Below are 6,997 nucleotides of genomic sequence, written 5' to 3' on the forward strand. Positions count from 1 at the left end.
ATCCCTCGGATCTTAAGGGACTAGTCTCCTCATTTGCACAATCTGGTGTCATCAACCTCTGAAGATCATGTTGAAAGTACACCATCAACTAGTGAAAGCAAAGCATTTGGACAAAAAAGGAAATATAAATTTCCTTGTAAACTGTGTGAAGGCGATCACGTTGTCCACCGTTGTCCTTTCCTAGATGAAGCTGAAAGAGTTTTGGATAACCATCAGGCTTCACTGCAACAGCTTCCTCCTGGATATAAGAAACTCTTGCCGAGTCCGCCACTAGTTGAAAATCTGACTGACACGCCATTGTGGAAGGTCGAAGCATCTGCGATTGAAGATAAACCCACTGAATCCATACCAGACGAAAGTCAAAAGGTTGAGGTGGCAGTCGATCCGGTCTTGTCTTCGAAGGGTCTTCGAAGACTCCGATGAACATGGGGGCAATCTACCCGTTCCTTTACCGCAGGAAGGAAGTTCGTTAGAGTCATATCCGGCCATCTATTCATTCCCACCTCCAAGCAACCTAGTCATTTCCTTCGATTGGAATATTCTAGGCAGACCCCGTGTATCGACTAATGTACCATTCTGAATCATTGTACAAGCTTACAAAATGATCATGTTCAGTACCATCATAGATGAAGGGGCTTCTATGAGTATCATTTCCTCAACTGCTTGGGAAGTGCTTGGTTCGCCATCGCTTCCACCTGAGATGAGAAATATGACAAGCTTCAACAAAGGAACCAGTCGACCATTAGGGATCCTTCCGAATGTGCCCATAACGTTGAGACGGAAAACCGTTTACATGAATGTAATGGTAGTCCAAGGACCTCTAGATTATAATCTGCTCCTTGGGTGCGACTATATTTATAGCATGGGAGCCATTGTCTCCTCACTCTTTAGAGTAATGTGTTTTCCGCATGAAGGCAGAGTGGTCAAGCTTGTATACCAGCTTTCGTTCCTCTGCTCACACATAGCTAATAGTCAAATGCCATCCCTAAATGGTCTTTTAACGCAAGGAATGTCTCATCAATCTCTAGTTCGTCCACCTGAAGAGCACGAGTGATTCGGGAGGACATGACTGAAACCTAAGGGGCATGCACCCTGGTCTGTTTCGGCAGGAAAACCTTGGGTATAGTGTAAATTTCCACGAAATATTTAAGACTGGTCCAACACCCATCCGTGTAGGAAGAGGGAGTTATACCAAGATGAGATTTTTCGTCAAGGTTAGGTGATTGGATCCTTTGTCTAGATGGACTAAGCTGAGGAAGTGTTTATGTCTGTTATGCAGATGGAAACTATCTTGCGAATACAAGAACTTCTAAATGGTAACCTGGGAACTTTACTTCACTATACCTGGGGGCATGCAAACCTTTCTACCTGAAAGTAAAGAGTGACCATTTATTTTCTTAGTTTGTAGTTTCTCAACCCTTTAAACTTGTAGGATTGGTCGTTCCTAGCTTGCATAATGAAAGGATTCAGAGTAAAGTTTTGAATGGTGCAAACTCCTTAAAAATTGAACCTATCGATGAGACATCCTTATTATACGACTGGCACGAGCAGTTTTTATGTGAAGTTCAAGCTCATTAAAAATTAAACCTTAGCAATGAGCAAATGTTCCCCAAGATTTTAAGCTCATTAAAAAATGAACCAATTTCCGGTAAATAACCATTGTGAATGCATTATCATCAGCTTTTTGAGCCCTGGTCGTGTTCTTACCATCACCTCCACTCTATTTTAGCCGATCATTCACCTCCATTTGGTTCTTTACCCATTTTCAGGAATAGTTGCGAAGAGTGATCCTGTTAGCCATCCTTGTGACACTGCCATGAATGGAAAATTCCAAACCTTACCTGGAATCAGTTGCTACCTGAAATTATCACTCGTTCCTCAAAAGACGAGTCTCCTTTAAGCTCTTTTCATATGACTCGTAAAATATGAAAATATTACCAAGCGATTGGCCTCTCCAACTCGTTAAAGTGACCGGAAGTGCTATCCCTCCTCTAGATTTTAATCTTTTTGGACCCGAGGGATATTACACAAAAAGATCGAGCGCTTGTTTTGTTCAACTCGTTAAAATTACCGGAAATCCATCCCTTTCGTATTATTTTATACTTTTTTGGATTTAAGGGATTATATGACGAAAATGGATTATTAGAGTTTCCTTTACATCCCTTTCAGACTCTCTAAAATTACAAAGGACAGAGTTATCTTTGTCGTTAAACTCGTTAAAACCGAATAGCGACAAACTTGTCCATATAGAAAAGAACGAGTTTCACTGTCACTAGGCTCGTTAAAACATAGCGACGGGTTTGCCCGAAGGGTAAATTATATAAGAAGCATATGTTATCCTCCTCAAGCTTGACAAAAATAAATAGGTACTGGTCAGCAATGACTAGGGAAAAATTGGGAAGAAAACTTGAAGAAACTTTATTGGTAGCAAGTCGCTCTTGAACATGACACTTTCACTCCGCATCTGAGTCAGGTTGGGTTATTCCGTTCACTTGTTATATCACCATTGGTCCATCACACCATCCATATTTGGGGTTAACACTACCAATCCATGTCAGTGTCACCGGTATGTTCAAGAGAAGCCGCTCAGAGAATTCACCTGTGTCTCATCCACTACAATACATTCACGCTCCATTCTTTCATGACCGCCACCCTAAACCCTGTATCATCAGATCGTTTTCACCTCCAAAAATCATTTACTCCATTCTGTGTCATATATGTGGGATTCCTTAAGGCCTTCCTACGACAGGTCACTTCTTGTCGACATCAGCTTATTATCCAAGAAGTCGACTTAGGAACAACCCTTTCAGTACTTTGAAGCTTGCATGCCTCAATGGCAAGTTTCTCACTTTCGGTGACAGGTTTACATCAATGGCCTTCGACCAAAAGATTTTGCGTGGTGTTCGAAACCAAGTCGCTTTTCACACCACGCCAATTGTATTGTAGTACCTTGAGGGTCATCATCATTATCAGTGATTCCTCTCATGCCTGTTAACAACTTACATCATTGGCTGGTAATCAGGCGATGTCTTTCCATGTTCGACTCTAGAACATCTTTCACATGGATCGAATTGTACTCCGAGTGAAGATTGGATGAGTTTGAATACCCCAGATCTAGTTTCATCCATCCGGGCTGCGATATATTCAGGAAAATAAAGACATCAAATGTACATTGTTGCTGCACAGATGATCATCCGAATCAAAGGATGATGACTCTATCAGAATCATCAGTCTGCCACACAGACGGTTGTCTGTCTCATGTACATGAAAATGAATTTATAAAGTTGAGCATGGGAATGCCCGCCTCAGCTAGATCATGAAAAATATTATGAAGATAATGTATTGTATTGTATCTTATTACAGTTCGCCTTCCAACTCGAAAAAACTTCGGATCCTCATGATAAAACATTTCACCCGACATCAAAAGATTAACAACCTCATGCTTTAGGGGGCAACTGTTATAAACATTTTTGGGCACTACAACCCCAATCATACATGTCTATAAACCAAGGGCTCCTAAGTCCCTAAAAGTGTTGTTTCATACCCTAAAGGAACAAGGTCAACTGATTACATCATCTCCCAGAAGTTCTCCACAGAAAACTGCTCAGAACTGGTCAAAGCTAGACCATACAGACTGCCCAGTGCAGAGGGTGCAATGCATCCCACTTGCTCAGTGAAAAAGGGTGCGATGCATACTAAAAATCACTTCTGTAGGGTGCGATGGATGAGAGTAGACAAATGGCAGAGACAGTTTGCAAGGTGGATCGTCATGGAATCTTCTAGAAACTTCTCCTGTGACACTTGCCTCTCTGAATTCGCCCAAGGATGAGTAAGAGATCATCAATCTCCGAGTGGAATCAAGAACTATCAAAGAGAGGACACTAATCAAACTCCCAGAAGTTGACTCACCCCCTGTAATCATCTATATATGGATCCCTCATCCCAGAGATCCAGAGGATGGAATTTTGTATCTTGTAAGGAAGTGCTATTGGTTTCTTGGTGGAATATCATAGTGTTTGGTGATCTAAGCTTTTCATGAGGTGAAAGAAGGGATTTCATGCTGGAGGATGATGCTGGGTCAGAACAATTAGTTGTAATCCTCTTTGTGATTCTTGATATTAATAAATATATTCAAGTTTTCCTCCACATTCTTGTATGTTTGATGATATATGCATTTGCGTGGTCAATATATATCTGGTCCTATATTGTTTATGATTGTAGATCTATGTTCTTCAATAGTATTATGCTGCTTTGATTCCACAGGTGCTCTTTGGAGCTGGGTAGACAAAGGACAAGCAGCAAGGATCTGTCAGAAGGGAGAGGAACCGAGCAAGGGACCAAGCGCAAGACTGAGGTTGGTGTCCCTCATTCCCCTCTTATCTACTTCTCATAAAGGAAAACGAAAGTAGTTTTAGTTTGTTTATTTCTAAGATAGCTACCAGTCTTAGTGGGACTAGCAGCTCTGGACACTAGATTTCCCCATAACAAGCTACCTTCCAGCGGGCCATGTCATATGCTTTCCACTACATTAAACATATCATCGAAGCATACTTCGATGATTTAGCTACTCGTTCTCGAAAGAGAACTGATCATCCAAGTCACCAGCGTTTGGCTTTTGAGCGATGTCATTTTTATAGGATCCAGTTGAATCATAATAAGTGCATTTTCATGGTTACATCTAGTTGGTTGTTAGGGTTCATTGTGCCAACTGAAGGGATTCAAGTTGATCCCTTCAAGGTAGAGGCAATAATTCAGTTGCCTCTCCCGTCCTCAATTCGACAACTTCAAAGTCATCAAGGGAAGGCTAATTTATTAAGAAGGTTTATAGCGAATTATGCCAAGATCACTAAAGGTTTTATGTATTTGCTAAGGAAAGGAGTTCCATATGTATGGGACAACTTTTCACAATGATCGTTTGATGCCGTAAAAAGGGCATTAGTCTCTGCCCCGCTTTTGAGTCCACCGGATTATGGTAGGGATTTCCTTTTATATCTCACTGCAGTAGAATCAACCATAGGTATGGTTCTCATTTAGGAAGACGATGCTCTCATGGAGCATGTTATTTATTATTTGAGAAAAGGCTTGATAGGTCCTAAACTCTGCTATTCTCCTATTGATAAGTTGGCTTTGGTAGTTGTCCATGTTGTCTAGCGCCTCCATCATTATATCTTGCTACGCAAAACTTTTGTCTTAGCGGCGGTCAATCCATTCCAATTTTTCCTCAGTAGGCGAGTGATTGGGGGAAAATATAATTGCTGGATAGTTATTTTACATGAATTTGATCTCAAGTTCTTGTCCACCAAGTCTAAGAAATATATTTTTTTGTGGAGTTAATTTCTAAGCTTCCTTGTGGAAATGATATTGTTTATGAGGAAAGTTTTCCCGACGAACATTTATTCCTCATCTCTTCACTCGACCCTTGGTATGGAGATATCATTGTCTATCTCCAGACTTTGAAGTTTCCCTCTACTTTCTCTAAGGATGAACATCGAAAGTTACGTCACCTGGCTAAGAACTTGTTGGCCGGATAAATCGATCTTACGGACAAGGCCGATCTCCCTAGTATCAAAAGATATCTAGCAACAAGCAAGACAATCAAATCTACTTTTCTATAAACATATTTCGATTCATTAATAAAAACTATAGAGGTGTTTAGACCCTACCTTAAGTCCAACGCTAGTTTGTAGCAGCCATCCTTCAACCATCTGAAAGAGTTTCCTTTTGAGAACTTGCAATCACAAACAAGCACACATCAAATAACACCTGCATAGCTGATATCATAAATCATGTCTGTGATCAAGGAATCCATAAAATAAACCATCAAACACAGCTTATTGAGAAAAATAAACTTATTTGTGTGAACTTTGAAATAGAAGAACTTTACAACCTTTGGTGCCTTGATGTTGTACAAGCTCTTCCCGGGGTCCGAAATAGGAATCTCCTTTACTTTGACAAGCCTCACACTCTTCCAAATGAGATCAAAGAGGTATGTAATCTCTCCTCAAAAAAGATCAATTAGGAAGACTAATTTCCATTGGCATTTCACCTCAAAAATATTTAGCTTTCAACATCCCCAGTAACTCGCCCAATGCTTCATTTTATAGTGCAAAGGAAGGAGGTTACAGGTCCACCTATGAAGGGATAGAGTCCTCCTTCAAAGGGATAAGCTCCTCACATCAAGGGGTTAGCTCCTCAAGGTATGGGATGCATGAACCTTAAAGGAGCAAACTTGCCACCTCAAGATTCCTTCCAGAAGCTTCTAGAAATGACTCAAAGTGAGTTTTTAAGAATATACTTGCACCTTTTTGACTTTTACAGGGGTCCACAACCATAACACAGAGACAAAGCAGTTAGGTGCGCAGGGAACATGACCTTTAGGTGTGGGACCGCAGGTAATGCTAAGAGAAAGTGTGGAACCAGAGTTTTAGAGACTTTTGAGGGCTTTCTCTGATTTTCAAGGCTTGATATGAAGAACTAAGGCTCAAGACTTGCAAAGGAGGAAAGTATGAGTGGTAATGGACTCACACAGATTGCAAAATGTCAAGGTGATAATATTTTTTTCAACAGATTGCCCCCCTAAAGTGTGAAGTCTATAATAGATGAAGATGGAATTTGTCATCTAAGAAGAGTGAACTACTTTATCATTTCAAGGATCATCCTATGGACACCCCAGTCGGAACTTGTAAAAACATTCAATGCAATATATATATATATATGTGTGTGTGTGTGTGTGTGTGTGTGTGTGTGAACATATCATCGCTGAGGTAGGAATTCCCATACTCAGATCAAAACTGACTAGAAAACTAACTAAACTGCTCTGATACAGGAATGATTTTGTAATACATCACAAGTATAGACATATATAGACACAGTAAGGGCGCAACCATCTGTTTATGAATAGTCCACTATATAATGAATAACAAAATTCCTTGCAGCCTAGATGGTGGAAACTAGATCCAGGGTCTTGATTTCTGCTTCCTAAACTAGTACGATTCTA

Source organism: Pinus tabuliformis, chromosome J (genome assembly GCF_031772625.1).
Source record: "Pinus tabuliformis cultivar Carrire ecotype Pingquan chromosome J, CPIR1, whole genome shotgun sequence".
In the NCBI taxonomy this organism is placed as follows: domain Eukaryota; kingdom Viridiplantae; phylum Streptophyta; class Pinopsida; order Pinales; family Pinaceae; genus Pinus; species Pinus tabuliformis.